General features: G+C 35.3%; 1 long non-coding RNA gene across 1 annotated transcript; it reads left to right on the top strand.

Annotated features, from left to right (window-relative positions):
- Positions 1 to 14,071: 14,071 nt before the first annotated feature.
- LOC145735646 (uncharacterized) lies at positions 14,072 to 14,687 on the top strand. The gene is made up of 4 exons (XR_014179713.1): positions 14,072 to 14,148; positions 14,208 to 14,303; positions 14,365 to 14,445; positions 14,508 to 14,687. It is a non-coding gene; the product is annotated as an uncharacterized LOC145735646 (long non-coding RNA).
- The last annotated feature ends 1,872 nt before the right edge of the window (positions 14,688 to 16,559 follow it).

The following is a 16,559-nucleotide window of genomic DNA, read 5'->3' as shown; positions in this document are numbered from 1 at the left end:
ATACAGAAACACATCAAAGCACTAGTTGACATGCCACCAATAAGTAATGCATTGCCTAATTTGTTGCGAACTATAAATGACTCAATAGAAAAACATGTTAGGGCCTTAAAGGCACTAGGTGAGCCAGTAGAACAATGGGATAGACTGTTGATATTCATTTTAAGTAGGAAACTAGATATTGAATCCAAGAAAGAATGGGAGGAAAAAACAATTTCTGTTTTTCATGGAGATCCAACTTTAAGTGACCTAACAAAGTTTTTAAGCAATAAATCTTTAATTCTAGAAACTGTTGAAACAAACATAAAACCCGTCAATTCCCGTTTTAAGTCCGATGTTAAAGTGGGTAGAGTTTGCAACTATACTTCCGAGCGAGCATCAGGCTCTCAGCTTAAATGTGAAGTATGCAAGGGTTCACACTTTGTTTATAATTGTAGGCAGTTGCTGTCACTGTCAATTTCAGAACGGTCAAATGAAGTTAAGAGACTTAAACTTTGCTTTAACTGCTTACGTTCTAGTCATTCATCGAGAGACTGCACATCTGGTACCTGTAGAAAATGTGGAAAGCGCCACAATACACTATTGCATCTAGATTCTAATAGTTCTCGAGATGTTCATAGAAATATTGGAACTACTAACAATTCAGATAGTGTTCATGTTAGTTTAGAGACGTCAGAAGAACGAGATGAACCCGTAGTTGTGGCAACATCGGTTAGTAAGTCGAAAACATCGGTTAGTAAGTCGAAAAAATTATCGCAGGTGTTGTTAACAACGGCAATAATTTTTATCAAAAATAGACAGGGTTCATTTATAAAATGTCGAGCTTTATTAGACAATGCATCTCAGTCGAACTTTGTCACTTCTGAATTAGCTGACAGGTTGCAGGTGACTCAACAACGAGTGAATATTCCTGTGACTGGAGTCACACTGCAGTCAAATATCGACTAAAATACGATCTAAATTACACTCTGTAATAAAATCGTGCTACAATAACTTCCAGGCTGATCTAACATTCCTTGTACTAGACAATATCACTTCTAACCTTCCAATTAGAACATTTAGTGTTGCGGAACTGAACATACCACCAAATTTGCAGTTGGCTGATCCTAGCTTCAATGTTTCTTCTAACATAGACGTTTTGTTAGGTGCAGGTTTGTTTCATAAATTGTTGTGCGTAGGACAAATAAAATTGGGTGATCAGCAACCAATTCTACAGAAAAGCGTGTTAGGCTGGTTAGTTTCAGGAGAGATGTATGAATCCTACCAAGACTACAGTGATTCAGTGCTAGTTTGTCACACAACTACAAATCAGGATTTAGAAAATCAGTTAGAAAGGTTCTGGAACATTGAGGAATGTGAGCCTAAAAGATTTTTCTCTAAAGAAGAAGTTGAATGTGAGGAGGATTTTGTAGAAAATTATGCTAGGGATAAAACCGGTAGGTTTAATGTAGCTTTACCACTCAAGGACGATGTGAACCGATTAGGGGATTCCTTTGAAAGTGCGCTAAATAGGTTTCACAGCCTAGAAAAGAAGCTTTCACGGAATTCTTCGTTACAAAAGCAATATGTAGAATTTATGCAAGAGTATATGAAGCTAGGTCATATGACGCAAATAGAACCGGACAACGAAAATGTTACGTCTCCTATATTCTACCTACCTCACCATGGTGTGATAAATAGTGATAGTTTAACTACTAAAATGCGAGTGGTGTTTGATGGTAGCGCTAAAAGTGCTAGTGGACTATCACTAAATGATGTACTGAAAGTTGGTCCAACCATTCAAGAAGATCTATTAAACATATTAATTAGATTCAGGCAGTTTGATGTAGTATTGACCGCGGACATTGCCAAAATGTATCGACAGATAAATGTCACTGAAGCACATAGAGACTTGCAACGAATCCTATGGAGGTCAGATCCATCCCTTGAAATTGAACACTACCAGTTAAATACTGTAACCTATGGCACTGCTTCAGCTTCATTTTTGGCCATTCGCTGTTTGCATCAAATTGCTATTGATATTGAGAAAACAAGACCCGATATTAGTCAAATTATTAACAAAAATTTCTATGTTGATGATCTAATTCTGAGTGTGGAATCTGAGGAAAGGGCTTTAGATGTTGTTAGTCAATTGTCAAATATTCTGAATCAGTATGGTTTCCCACTCCGAAAATGGTCAAGCAATAAGGAAAATATACTAAAGGAAATTTCTCAAGATGATACAGAGATAGGCTACATGATATCCGAGGGAGATTGTAAGAAAACTTTAGGAATTTATTTTAATTCTACTTCAGATTTTTTAGAATATGTTGTTAAGACAAGTAATTCAAGAAAGGATCATTTAACGAAAAGGGTAATATTGTCTTTTATTTCTCAGATTTTCGATCCTCTTGGATTGGTAGGCCCAATAATCGTTAGAGCTAAAATTTTCTTACAAAAATTGTGGGAAATGGGGCTAAGTTGGGATGAAACGATCCCAATGGAGCTGTTCACTAGTTGGACGCAGTTTTACTTGCAATTAGACGCACTAAATGAAATAAAAATTCCAAGACAAATTTTAATTAGTAATCCAACAAAAATATCAATACATGGTTTCTGCGATGCCAGTGACCTCGCATATGGTTGTGCCTTGTACTTGAGATCAGAGAATAGTCTCGGTGAACTTTGTGTTCGTCTTATTTGTGCTAAGTCTCGAGTTGCACCGATAAAGAAACTAAGTATTCCACGGCTAGAGTTAAGTGGAGCTTTGTTGTTATCGAAGCTAGTTCATAGGGTTGTTAATGCCTTGGATGTTAATGTAGATCAGGTATATCTGTGGACTGACTCCACGATTGTATTATCTTGGTTAGCTGAGCAACCAAGTAACTGGAAGGTCTTTATAGCAAACCGAGTGGCCGAAACTCAAGCTATTACTAAACATTACCAGTGGGGTCATGTAATTTCACAAGAAAATCCTGCTGATGTAATATCCAGAGGAGTCCAACCGAGTCAATTAAAAACACTAGATATATGGTGGCAAGGGCCCAGTTGGCTATCAACTGATCAGGTCAATTGGCCACAAAACCATATATTAGACAGAGATCTAGTTCCCGAGAGGAAAGAATTAAAATTAGTTTTTGCAAGTGTCATTGAAGATTTCGATTTGTTTAATAAGTTTTCTAATTTATTTAAATTACAGAAGGTAGTAGCATTTTGTCTGAGATTTTTTAATAATTTAAAAACTAAACAGGGTGATAGATTGGTTGGTGATCTTTCAGTCGAGGAATTAGATAAATCTCTATTAGTATTGGTATCCATTATGCAGAGGCAAGTTTTTAGGGAAGAATTAGCAACCTTAGAATTATCCAAACCATTGTCAAAGCATTGTTCTATAAGTTCATTGGATCCATTTTTAGATAAAAATGGAATAATACGAGTAGGTGGTAGACTGCGCAATGCAAATATGACTTATTCAGAGCGATTTCCTATTATTTTGGGTCAAAAACATATACTAACCAAACTAATTATACTGGATTATCACCACAAACAGCTACATGCAGGTTCACAAGCATTATTAGCCTCGCTGCGAACAAAATATTGGATAGTTAACGGTAGAAGCGCTGTTCGAAGTGTACTTTGCAAATGCATGACTTGTTTTAGGGTGAGTCCTCAGGTTCTGAGTCAAAAAATGGGTAATTTGCCCAAGGACAGGGTGGTGCCAAACCGTCCCTTCTTAATATCCGGTGTTGATTTAGCTGGGCCATATAACTTAAAGGACGGAAAACTTCGAAATAGGGCAATTGTTAAGGGATATATGTGCTTGTTCATTTGCTTCACTACTAAGGCTACACATATTGAACTTGTAGATGATTTAAGTTCAAACTCGTTCTTGAATGCATTAAAAAGATTTGTATCTCGGCGTGGTCTATGCTCTCGATTATACTCAGACAATGCAACCAACTTCGCAGGAGCCAATAATGAGCTTCAGAAGATTTCGCATTTTTTATCCAACTTAAACAACAACAATGACTTTAGAAATTTTTGTCTTAAGTTTAGCATTGATTGGAAATATATCCCTCCGCGATCACCTCATCATGGGGGATTGTGGGAATCGGCCATAAGGTCCGCTAAATATCATCTTTCCAGAATACTGAATAATAATACATTGACTTTTGAGGACATGCTCACTTTGCTGGCACAAGTTGAGTCTGTGTTAAATTCTCGCCCACTATACCCTTTGTCCAATGACCCAAAAGATCTCCTAGCTCTTACCCCCGGTCACTTCCTTATTGGGGACTCTTTAAATGCCATTCCACAAAAAGATGTAACCGACATACCTTCAAATAGACTTCAGCAGTATCAGCTACTACAGAAAATGTTCCAACTATTTTGGTTCCGATGGTCATCCGAATACTTGTCCCTCTTGCAACAGCGCTATAAGTGGAAGCAGCCAATCGGGAACATCCAAGAAGGAACATTAGTGGTCATAAAGGAAGATGGTGCAGCTCCCCTCAACTGGAGGTTAGGTCGTGTAGTGGCAGTTCACCCTGGTCCGGACAATTTAGTTCGCGTAGTGAGTGTCCAAACTGTGAGTGGTATTTTAAAGCGTGCCGTTCAAAAGGTTTGTCCACTGCCAATAGACACTTTGCCAGAGCACAATATGAGCCGGTCAGATGAAACCAACTCATGAACCTAAATTTAAGCGCAACTCATCGCTAGTTTAAGTGTTCTCTCATGTTTATTTTTTCTTCTTATTTCTTCTCATGTTTATTAGTTTGTTAATATAAATTTTATGTAGTTGTTGAAAGATAAATCTTTCAAGGCCGGCGGTTATGTTAACGATTCAAAAACGCGCGCGAAGCTCAAAGTGTCCGTCCCTCCGCGATGAAAATGGAACCGACCTCTCGCACGGGAATGAACGTGAAGAAGTGCGTGCACATGCTTTGTCTTTGGTCTGCCGTCGGCCATTAAGCAGTAAACATTACATTAGCGTGGCTAATTTAGTAAATACAGTCCACTTTTTAGTCAGTTTAGAAGCTTGTTTTATTTTACCACAACAAGAGAACATAACAGCATCTAATGCATTTTCACTGTTCACAGACAATTTTTATAATTCAGTGTCTCTCACTCACATGATGACATCCAGAAAAACGTACATCTGCGGTACTCTACGAGCTAACCGAAAAAAAAATCCTAAATATGTGACTTCTAAAAAACTAAAATAGGATGAATTTGTGTGGCAGAGAAATAAATCCGTTGTTGTGTGTAAGTGGAAAGACAAACGGGAAGTCTTAACAATATCGAACAAGCACAAAGTGGGAATAGTCGAGGTTCAAAATAGAAATAGAAAGGTGTCCCTAAAACCAAATATTATCAAGGATTACAACGCTGGAATGTCAGGAGTCGACCAATCAGACCAGATGCTCAGCTATTACAGTGCTCTAAGAAAAACGGTAAGGTGGCCGAAGAAGATAGTTTTACACATTTTCGAAATATATATACATAATGCATATTTGCTGCATCGCAAGTCCAATGGAAACCAAATGAAATCATTAAAATTTCGAGAATTATTTGTTGCGTCACTTATTGGCAATAAAATGCCAGTAAATGACCAAAAGTCCAAAAGCCAGCAAAATAATTTTCACTATTTAGAAGCTATTCCACCAACTGAAAAAAAACAGCGACCAACTAGGGCCTGTCGTTTCTGTACCACCCAAAACCGCCGTCGAGAAACACGATATTTTTGTCCTATTGTCACGATCTAATGTGTCACAAGTAGATTTTCGTTAATTACTTAGTCAGCAAATAATCGGCCACTGACCGAAACAAGTCGTCGACCACTTGAGTTGCAAAATAAGCAATCGAACCTTTTAGAACGGAAGCTAGCTAAGGTGTTGCAATCGCCAGTCAGCAATAAGTCATCAATTGTTTGGACAATGATCCAAGTGCTTAGACAAGCAATTAAGAAATTGAACTGACTAAGGGATCGCAATACCTTACAATAAATAGCCGAGAAATTTGGAAAGAAGGGTTAGTTAGAAATTATCCGCGAAACTAAACGGTTCGGTCGCGAAAGTTAAGGGAACTCTACCCTGACACTTACCCTCGTCCAAAATGGTTTGTGAACTAATTATCATGTAAGTACGAACTTGTAATTTATAAATAAGCCAACTTGAGTCTGACAATGTGTATAACTTTACTAGTTTCTCTCTCTACGAATAAACGTTGTTGTTTTTGTTATCCAATCTTTGAGTTTAACTGGACTACGACCCCAGCCTACACGTCCCCGCGTTACGACTAAAAATTAGATCGTGACAACTTGGTGGAGGCGCCGGGTAAGTTGGTAGAAGTACATTTATTTTAAATGGCACATAGCAATTCTGTTTGCTTTATGTGTAAATAAGGGCCGTAGAAAGAATTTTATAAGAACAAACCCAATGTTAAAGTTGAAAACAAGAAAAAGAAAGACTAATATAAACATGTTTACAAAAAGCTCGTTTCTTGTCTCTTTTAATCAGATGAAAATTATTACGCGATTGTGAAAAAGGTGTATAAAACAACTACATTTGTCTAAACTTTCATGTTTCGAAGATTCCTAACACTGACAGCAACCGGTTATACGTTACTTTGGAAGTTTTCTTATTGATTGAAAAATTGATGAATTTATTACTCACTTGAAATCGATTATTTCTTGTATTTTTACGTTTCCTCAAAGCAGTATTAGTATAACTAAATTATTTTTATCTTAAATAAACTGTCAGACTAAGTTCGGCTCGGACGAGGGTACGTCGAGGGGTACGTGTAACACGAGGCAAAACGATCAGCCACCAAGGTAAAATAAGGTAGTAGTAGCGTCAAACTTAGTAGCTGCCGCAAGAGCAGACAAAAAAGGGGAAGCATCCTCTGAATATCTACATGATATATTCTTTAATAGTACTTAGCCCAAATAGAGTGTACTAAAGTACGCAAGTGATTTTCCTTAGTAAGGGAAAAAGGAAAAAATGATACATGTATCAACAATTAATTCTTTTCTTATGCTACAAGCGGGTGACAATCACTTTGTTATTTAAGTCATCGCGGTATGATCATATAAACTGCTGATGAATAAATATAATCGTTATTTCATTTCTAACTTGCACAATCCAGCATACGAGAATAATTTATAAAAAGCGCGCGCGAAGATTAATAATTACATAATGGTATGTAAAAAACAAAATAAATATAAAAATAAGGGGCAAATGAAAGAAAAAGTATATTGGGGCGAAAAAAAGTAGGTACACTACGAACATATGCGGTAATTAAGTACCGTAGTCAAAATATGGGGCGTTAAATTCCACGGGTTTACAATTTCAAAAGTTATATGAGTTGCTAAATGTAATAAATAAAGGGTTGCAAAATGTAACTTGAAGACTTTATAAAAGTCAAACGGGGCACGTAAGAGAAAGATTACAAAAGTTTCAATATACGTTAACTGTTTTCACATGATATAATATGGGCAAGCAGCGCTTGATAAGCATATTACAAGTTTTCGAAGAATCGCAGTAAGCCTTTACAATGTATTAAAACAAAACCAGTGACAGGCAAATGGACAATTTATAATATAGGTTTATATTATATTTAAGAAAAACAAAGGGATTTATTTTTTTTAGTGCATAACTTAACTAAGGCTATTATCAATACGCCTATATATTTTACGAGGGATTTTATGATTATAACGGGAATGTTAGACATTAAGATTAAAATAGCAGTAGGTAGTAATACGTTTTTTATTGCATTTAACACTGACGGGAGTAGCTACGCGAAGAAGCCACTACCAAATCAACGGCGAACAAGGCTTTGGATCAGACTCGCTAAAAACTAATACACGCCACTGGAAATGGAAACTAGAATCAGCAAAAGTTAAAGGTCCGGGCATTTCTCTAAGGAGACTGGAAACGCTGACGATGAAAAACCAGCCACGGGACGTCAGACCGCGACCACAGTTGAGTCGGTTTGTGATCGTGGCCGCGGTAGGAATAGACACACTAAGACGTGGTGACCTGCCGCGGGGGATGATCCCAAATCGGCTCCCGTCAAGTTTTGTCATCAATACGATAAGTTTTGTTGTTGTAACCGGTCATGACAATACAACCAATAAGACGCTGCTGGAATTCCTGACGCTAACTCCCTTGTGCTAACTGCCTGAAAGGGCTGTCCACCACAACATTGGGTTGACACGTATTTCCATCTCGGACCGGAGGCTCTTGAGATTCAACGCAGTCCCGAAGATTCGAACGTTGAAATTGGTTGAGGTACGTTCTCACCAGTGACCTTTACCCCAATGTGTCTATTGGTGGTATCCATAAAATAGAAATATATACTACACTTTGATCTTAGCCAAAAGGCCTACACTTTGATCTTAGCCAAAAGGCCGAGAAGCAGAGCAGAAAGGCAGAAAATATGTTGCTCTAGTGATATCTTTGTCCTCGGCCAGTACCATCGTACCATCATCGGTTCCACGCCCCATACCCTCTTCTTCCTAATACGAATTATAATTCCTGAGGTGTATCCATGCGGTCACCTCAGCCCCATATAACTAACAAATGGATACCCGCGGTGTACCCTTGTGTTCACCCCGATATAATTCAGTCCCGTTCCGGCTCGTCACTAATTCGATCACGAACCACACACCATGGCAATCGTGAAAATACAGTTCTGGGAATTGTTCCACTTGCACGTCCAGAGTAGTAAACAGATATGTAGTTCCAGACTCCAGACACCGTCCAAATTGTCTTCAGAAGCCGTGTTTAGTGCAGTGAAGTGCCGCGAAAAGAAGATAGAATCCCCGAACAGACAATAGTGCGCGGAATATTAGTGAATCGCGAGTGAAAAGTCTCCCCCCTCAGTGTTAAAGCATAGAGACATTAAGTTTTTTTTTACAAACTCTAGAGGTAAGAAAATAACAAAAACATTTATTTTTATTCTAATTGTTATATGTTTTCTTTTATAATTTTTCTTTTGGGGTATGAACGGGATACTAGCGAAAATAACAGAATATATTTTTTTTTATCAACCTATCGGAACTTATGTCCATAGATACTACATTTTATGATTTATTTTTAATTTTAATTCTGTGAAAAACTAGGGGCTATACTTTGTTGGCTAGTGTTTACATATAACTATGATAAATTTTGTTTGTGTTGTAATAAGGGGGAAAATCCGTTAAGGATATTTTTATATTACCTCTTTGTTCTATATTAAGATTTGAAGAAAGAGATTAGAATTTGTGGTGTCAAATTTCTGTTACATTGCCACCATGATTAAAAACTTAAAAGTATCATTAATTTAATTTGTAGTAGTAGTCCATATTAATTTAATGTTATTTTGTTTAGAAGATTTGCCTAGTGAACTTTTTGTCAATATAATTAATATTGTGAAAAGCTAGGGACTACCTTTTGTCGGCCGGGGGTATGTTTCACAAGTAGATTTTCGTTAATTAATTTAATACTAACTACTACTAATACGTTAATTACTTATGGCCAGTATTATAAAAATGCCTTTCGACCTTCGGTCGACGAACCGCCGGTTGAAATTCAACCGAGGGTTAAAAACAGTTTGGTATTATAAACGTAAATCGTCCCAAGGTTAGCGAACCAGAGGTTGAAACTTATTTCTGTATGTTGGCTACCCTACCGATCAAATTTGAACCAATAACAACCATCCTCTATCTGACATCTGTCAATTTTCTTAAAAATTTAAAATGCGTTCGAAGTGTGGGTAGGTATTTTGTGTTGTTTTTCCTCGTGTTATGGACGTATATTCTATTTTCATTTCGAGTTTTTCCTTTAAAATTATATGAACCTATGACTGTCAATCCCAAGAAAACCAAAAGATGTCTTTTCACGGACTCAGACTGTCATACCCTAGTTGATATAAACTATAAACATATCGTTGAATGTAAGAAAACTGATGCTGTGACTTGGAAACAAAAGGTAAAATAGTTATATCAAGTCTACAAACAAAAATCTATTTACCTATCATTATATTTTAGGCTGCTGGTTGGGAAAAAATTGCGGAAGTGTATAATTCCACAACCACTGATCCGAAAACAGCAGATCAATTAAAATGCAAATTTGATAACTTAAAAAAAGATGTACGTAAGTACGAAGCTAAAAAAAGACAAAACCTGCTAAAGACTGGTGGTGGAATAGATGAGATGGAAATCAAGGAAGCAATAAAGCTTTTATATGATGTAAAGGTAGTAAATGATACTCCGGCAAGTTACCTGTATTCAATATATTTGCTGAATAAATCGCTTATATTTATCGTACTCTATTATGCCTACTCATACAATATAATATAGGTTGCTGTGTATACATAAAATACTTATAATAGCGAACCGATTGATGCAATACGATTAATAAGAATACTTAGCTATGCATGTCAATGAACTGTTACAACTTCAACTAACTATGTTACACCTCCTTTTCCTAGAGAATGACCTTTGCTATGGCCACTTGCAAAGGGCACTTTACTAAAAAAAAGGTTACTGATGCCAAGTTAATTAAAACTGTTTAAAGTTAATTTAATTACAAATTTGCAATCTTTAGTACTTAAAGCTATACACTCTCAAAATATAGTTACTTTTACGATAAAATTTTCTCTGTACCTACTACTTTTCCGACTATAGCAATAACATAAAGTATAGTCAGTGGTACTTTAACTTAACCTAACCTAAATATATTTCTATCCCAATTTGCGTATAATTCATGTGTTTTAAACAGTAAAAACCAACAATAATAATACCAACCACCCATTAAGATTCTGCCCACCATAAAAAACAGTAGGAATACTAATGACTGAACACTTCGCACGTTGAACACTACCGGCACGATGAATGCTAAGAATAGTATAATATACCTATAAATTAAATGTACGTACAGTATTTAGGGTATTTACACTGTGTACTTTCGATATTTATAATAGTTACAATATTTACAGACAGGCCTGTTTATCTAACTTAGAACTAAACTTAATTATCAAGAGACATTATATTTCTTAATTCTATTTTTATGAACCTTAATCTGCTTGTTGTTATTGTCTTTAACAATGCAATTTGGACCTTCAATTAATATGACTTCAAACGGACCATCAAACCAAGAATCTAGTTTTTGACGATCTTCGTTGGTTATAAGCACAAAATCTCCCGGGCTTATTTGTAGTCGACTAGTTTGCTGATCATAATGCAACTTACGCTTTTGTTTGGTTTTTTCAAGAAAGTCTCGAGCTTTATTTTGCGCTAACTGCAACCGAAACCGAAATTCTTGATCATACGATACTAAATTGTATAAAGGATCTACACGAGAACCATTGAATATTTCAGGTAGGTCTGCTCTTTTACCAAATACTAGCTCGAAAGGTGTGTAGTTATGATAAGTACTAGGAGTCGTATTATAACAAAAAGTGTAATAATTTGTCCATATATCCCAATCTGTATGAGCTTGATCAATGTACATTCGCATAAATTCATTAAGAACTCTATGGTTTCTCTCGCATCCACCTATGGACTGACTGTGATACGCAGTGCTAGTTTTATGCGGCGTATTTAACATTTTTGCTAAACTTTCAAAAATTTTATTCTTGTATTCTGTTCCTAAATCAGTTCTTACTTCTTTTATAGGTCCATATACTAAGATAAATTTTTCAAATATAGCTCGTGCTACTGTGGAAGCTTCTTTATTGGGTATTGGAAGTATTACGATGTATTTAGTTAGTTCACATTGAAGCGTCACTGCATAACAGTTATTGTGATTTGATTTTTGAAGTGGTCCTATTGTATCTATACAGACAATGTCAAAAGCTTTTTGAGGAGTTGGAGTCAAAATTAAAGGTTCTATGTGTTTAACTGCGGCTTTATTTACCTGACACTTATGACACTGCCTAACATATTTAGCGATGTCACGTGACATATTTTTCCAGAGATAAAATGACCTTAATTTTTTCAATAATCTTTTCTGGCCACAATGTCCACCTAACATAGGATCATCATGAAATTGTTTGATTAAGTTAAGTTTCTCGTCATTGTCTTTGATTAATTTTCTTTCTTTACATAAAACAATTTTAACTTTTGAAAGTATTTTATGCCCTACTTCCTTTAATTCATTTACGGTGCACCGTGTGAAAATCTTGTCATTTAAATTCAATCGCAAATGTGTAAACTTACTATCACCAGCCATGTTATTCAGCTTAGACAATAGTTTCGGTAATGAAAAATTGCCATTAGTAATTGAAAGCCAACAACGAGCGCTCTTTTTGCGACAATTAATAATAATGTGAATGCATTCTTTATCAATTTCAAATCTTAAGGAAGGAAATTTCAATACATTATAATTATTAAGGGCTTCATAAATCTGAGGTTCTTCAGTACGTGATAATTGTTTATCCCCAGTAGTAGTGTGTTTATTAAAATTTTGGTTTGTCTTAGTCATTGATCTGGTAATTGCTAATATTTGAGCCGTGTTTCTGATTTCCTGCAAATCCGAAATATTTATTCGAGATAAGGCGTCTGCGCCTACATTATCTGTTCCTTTTATATATTCTATATCAAAGTCAAAGTCTTCTAAATCCAATCGTATTCTGGTTAATTTGGACGACGGGTCTTTCATAGAGAATAAGTAAACAAGAGGTCTATGGTCTGTTTTTACTAAAAATTTTTGTCCATATAAATAACAACGAAAGTACTTTATTGCCCAGTGAATAGCTGTGAGTTCTTTAAGAATAGTTGGTTTGTGAGACTCGCCTTTTGTAAACATACGAGATGCATAAGCTATAGGTAGTTCCTGACCATTAAAATTTTGTGAAAGAACTGCACCACAAGCAAGTTGGGATGCGTCAGTAACTAAAATAAACTGTTTTGAGAAATCCGGATATTGCAAAATGCGAGGACTAATTAGTGCTTGCTTTAAACGGTTAAATGAACTTTCGCATTCGCTTGACCATACAAACTCAGCATTTTTCTTAGTTAGCGAATTTAAAGGTAATGTGATAGTTGCAAAATTTGGTATAAACCTTCGATAATAGTTGCAAAAGGCAACGAACCTTTTTACCTCATCAGCAGCTCGCGGCGTCGGATATTTGTTTATAATATCGTACTTAGTTTCATCGGGCAAAATACCTTTGTCTGTTATTTTATGACCTAGAAAAGTGACCTCTTTTCTAAAAAAATTGCATTTCTTGGGATTTAATTTCAAATTGTACTTTCTGCAAGTTTCAAAAACGCTTTTTAAATTATTCAAGTGATGTTTTTCTGAACAGCCTATTACTATTAAATCGTCCATATATAAAAAAGCTTTTTCTGGAGTTATTCCGGCAAAAGCAATAGACATTATTCTTTGAAAACTGTTGGGACTGACTGAAAGTCCAAAAGGCAATCTGGTAAATCGATATGAACCCTTATCGCTGCTAAATGAAGTCAAATCTCGCGATTCTTCATCTAAAGGTATCTGATGGAATCCTGATAACAAATCGACTACTGAGAACCACTTTGCTCTACCAAGTTGATCTAAAATATCGTCTATGCGATTAATCGGAAACTTGTCTCCTATAAGTACCTTATTTACAGCTCTAAAGTCAATACATAATCTCCACGCTTCCTGATCAGTTTGCGATTTTTTAGGAACCAATAGAACCGGACTATTGTATGCTGAGCAAGATGGTTCGATTATATTATTATGTAACAATTTTTCGACTAGTCGATTTGTTTCATCTTTAAGTGCTCTGGGAGCTCTATAATTTTTAATATAAATAGGTTTTTTGTCAATAACTTTTAATTTTTGTGTGTAAAAGTTGTTAAATGTTAATTTATCTGTTTCTAATCCAAAAACGTCTGAATAATCTTCGCAAAGTTGTAGCAGATCTTTTTTAACAAAGTCTGGGACATCTTGATTAAGTTCTTTTAAGAGTTGAACATGTCTATCTTGATTTTCTGTTTCTATGTTGTAAATGTTAAATTTATCGAGACTGATAGTTTCAAGATTAGATATGTCTACAGTTACATTTTCAAATGTTGTGTTTAAGATTTTTACAACTTCAACTAACTATGTTACAATGAAAAAATTATAAGTGTCATTGGGTTATCGGTGACTGGTTTGGAGCCAAGCGTAGGGGACAGTGATGTGCTTCCTACTAGTAGAGGTATTAAAAAAACTATTTATTATCATAATTTATAATAATATATTATTATAATTCTTCAGATTTCGATTATACGAAGACCGACATGGATAACATGGAAGTATTATTTGAAGCTGATATAATACCGACTAATTCAGAAACCACTCAACTTGACCAAGGTAAATTATGTTTATCATAAAGGAGTCAAACGTGTTAAACTATTTTTACTACATTTATTAGGTATTGAACTTTCCACTGTCAATGAAGTCGAAAAATTGACTGTGACTACTGAAGGCTTTGAAGGCGCGGGAGAAAAAAATGGTACTTATTGATAAAATTATTTTCAGTAGGTTATTAGTCAATGCTGTTTGTTTGCTTTTTAGATTGGTCCGACTATACTCCAAAAAAGCTCCAGTCAAGAAAGCATGCTATACTGCAAACAAAAAAAAAGAAAAAGAAATGACTCTATAACCGTTAAGGAAGAGCAAATAATTTTAAAAAATAAATTATTAGCAGAAGAAGCTGCAAGAAACAAGGAGTTTCATGAAAGAAGATTGGAAAGAGAAGAGGAAATTCATAGACTATAGTCTAGAAACCTTGAATTGCAAAACGAAAAATTAGAACTGGAGATTGAACTTTTAAAAAATCAATTAGGTTCTTCATAATTAAAATGTCTGGATAAATAAACAGAAAATATATAAATATATGTGTTTATTGATATTGTACACCTTACATAAAATTGATTATGTACTAAAAAATTCTATCATCTAGAACAAAATATAAAAAATACCATATAAAGCTAAAATATATTGTTCGTCATAACAAAAAGTATCAATTAATATTTTCATTTAACAAATTCAGAAAATATAAGAGAAACTCTTCTCTGAAATTGTGCTGTTCTCTATTATTATTCTGTATATCATTATTTTCAAGTGGTTCAATCACTATGTTTGGATCATTAACAGGATCTGGTTCATTCATAATAATTGCAATATTATGAAGCACTGCACACCCTATAATAACGACTTTGGCAGTGTCACATGATAACCTAATACCAAGAGAAAGAACTGGAAACCGTCTTTTTAAAACACCAAATAATCTTTCAATTGGATTTCGAGTTCTAATTTGGGATTCATTGAAAACTTGTTCAACCTCAATTGTTGGATTTAGAATTGGTGTTATTAAATATTTTTTTAAAGCATATCCTGAGTCCCCAAGCATTATCGAATTTCCAAACTCATTACCCTCAAACTGTGCTTTTATTGAGCTATTATTGAATATTGTTTGATCATGAGTTGAACCTGACCAACGAGCAACAATATTCCGGATGCGTAAATCCGCATCACCTACTACTTGCACATTTAGTGAAAAGTAACATTTTCTGTTCCTAAAATATTCAGCATTAGGTCCGCCTAAAAAAATTGACAAAATCAATCAAAACTTGCAAGACACTGTTTTATATTATGCATTTACCTGGTGAAATAATTTTAACATGGGTACAATCAATGGCTCCAATTACACGAGGAAATTTTGCAGTGGCATAAAATTTTCTTTTCACTTCGTCTATTTCCTGTTGTGTATTTGGCATGCCTATGCATTCTGGTGCTAATGATGCAATTTTATAAATAACCTTTTTTACAATTTGCGAAGCTGTAGATTTATGAATTCCAGCAAAATCCGCAACAGTTTGTAACATACACCCTGTAGCACAGAAGCGAAGTACTAGAAGGACTTGCTGCATTGCTGTTATTGCATGATTTCTGGAAATAATATGTTATTATTTTATTTTAATATTTTTCAATTTAGCTACCTATGCTTTGCTTACCTTTCAGTTTTTGGTGCTATTTGATTGTGCAAGCGTTGTGCCAACACCCCAGCGACTGTTTCTTTGCTGAGACGAAACCTTATTCTAAACTCTTCGTCACTCCAACGTGTAAAGTGGTCTAATCTTAATCGAAAGTTTCGAGGTACCCTCTGCCGCACTCTCTGATGATTTTCGTTTTCAGAATCTGATGAATCGTCACTGCTGTCTTCCCAGAGTAATCTGTTTCTTACAATTTCAGGAGAGGAAGACGTTGTCGACATCTTGTTAATGAATAATTCTAATTTTCACTAATGAACTCGTTTTGCACGTGAAACAAAATTTCAAAATGCAAATTTCGAAAAATGAACAATTTCAAAGGTCCACGAATATTAGGTTAGGATAGACTGCCAACCTTCGGTTGGACATTCAAACCGAGGATAGAGCTGGGGTTGACGAAACCCTCGGTTCAATCGTCGGTCGACTTTCGGTTGAGGTTTATAATACCAAAACTGGGGGATTTCAGGGACTTACATTGGAATAGTGAGAAATCTAGTGGGCTTGTTTCAGAATTCGAAAACAATCAGAAATATTTTCTCCAGACGATTAGACAGAAAAATAAAAATTATCATTC

The sequence above is a fragment of the Ips typographus genome, linkage group LG11 (genome assembly GCF_016097725.1).
Source record: "Ips typographus isolate SLU linkage group LG11, UJ_Ityp_2.0, whole genome shotgun sequence".
Classification (NCBI taxonomy): Eukaryota; Metazoa; Arthropoda; class Insecta; order Coleoptera; family Curculionidae; genus Ips; species Ips typographus.
The sequence above is the reverse complement of the archived record's forward strand: the minus strand, read 5'-3'. Positions and strand labels throughout refer to the sequence as shown.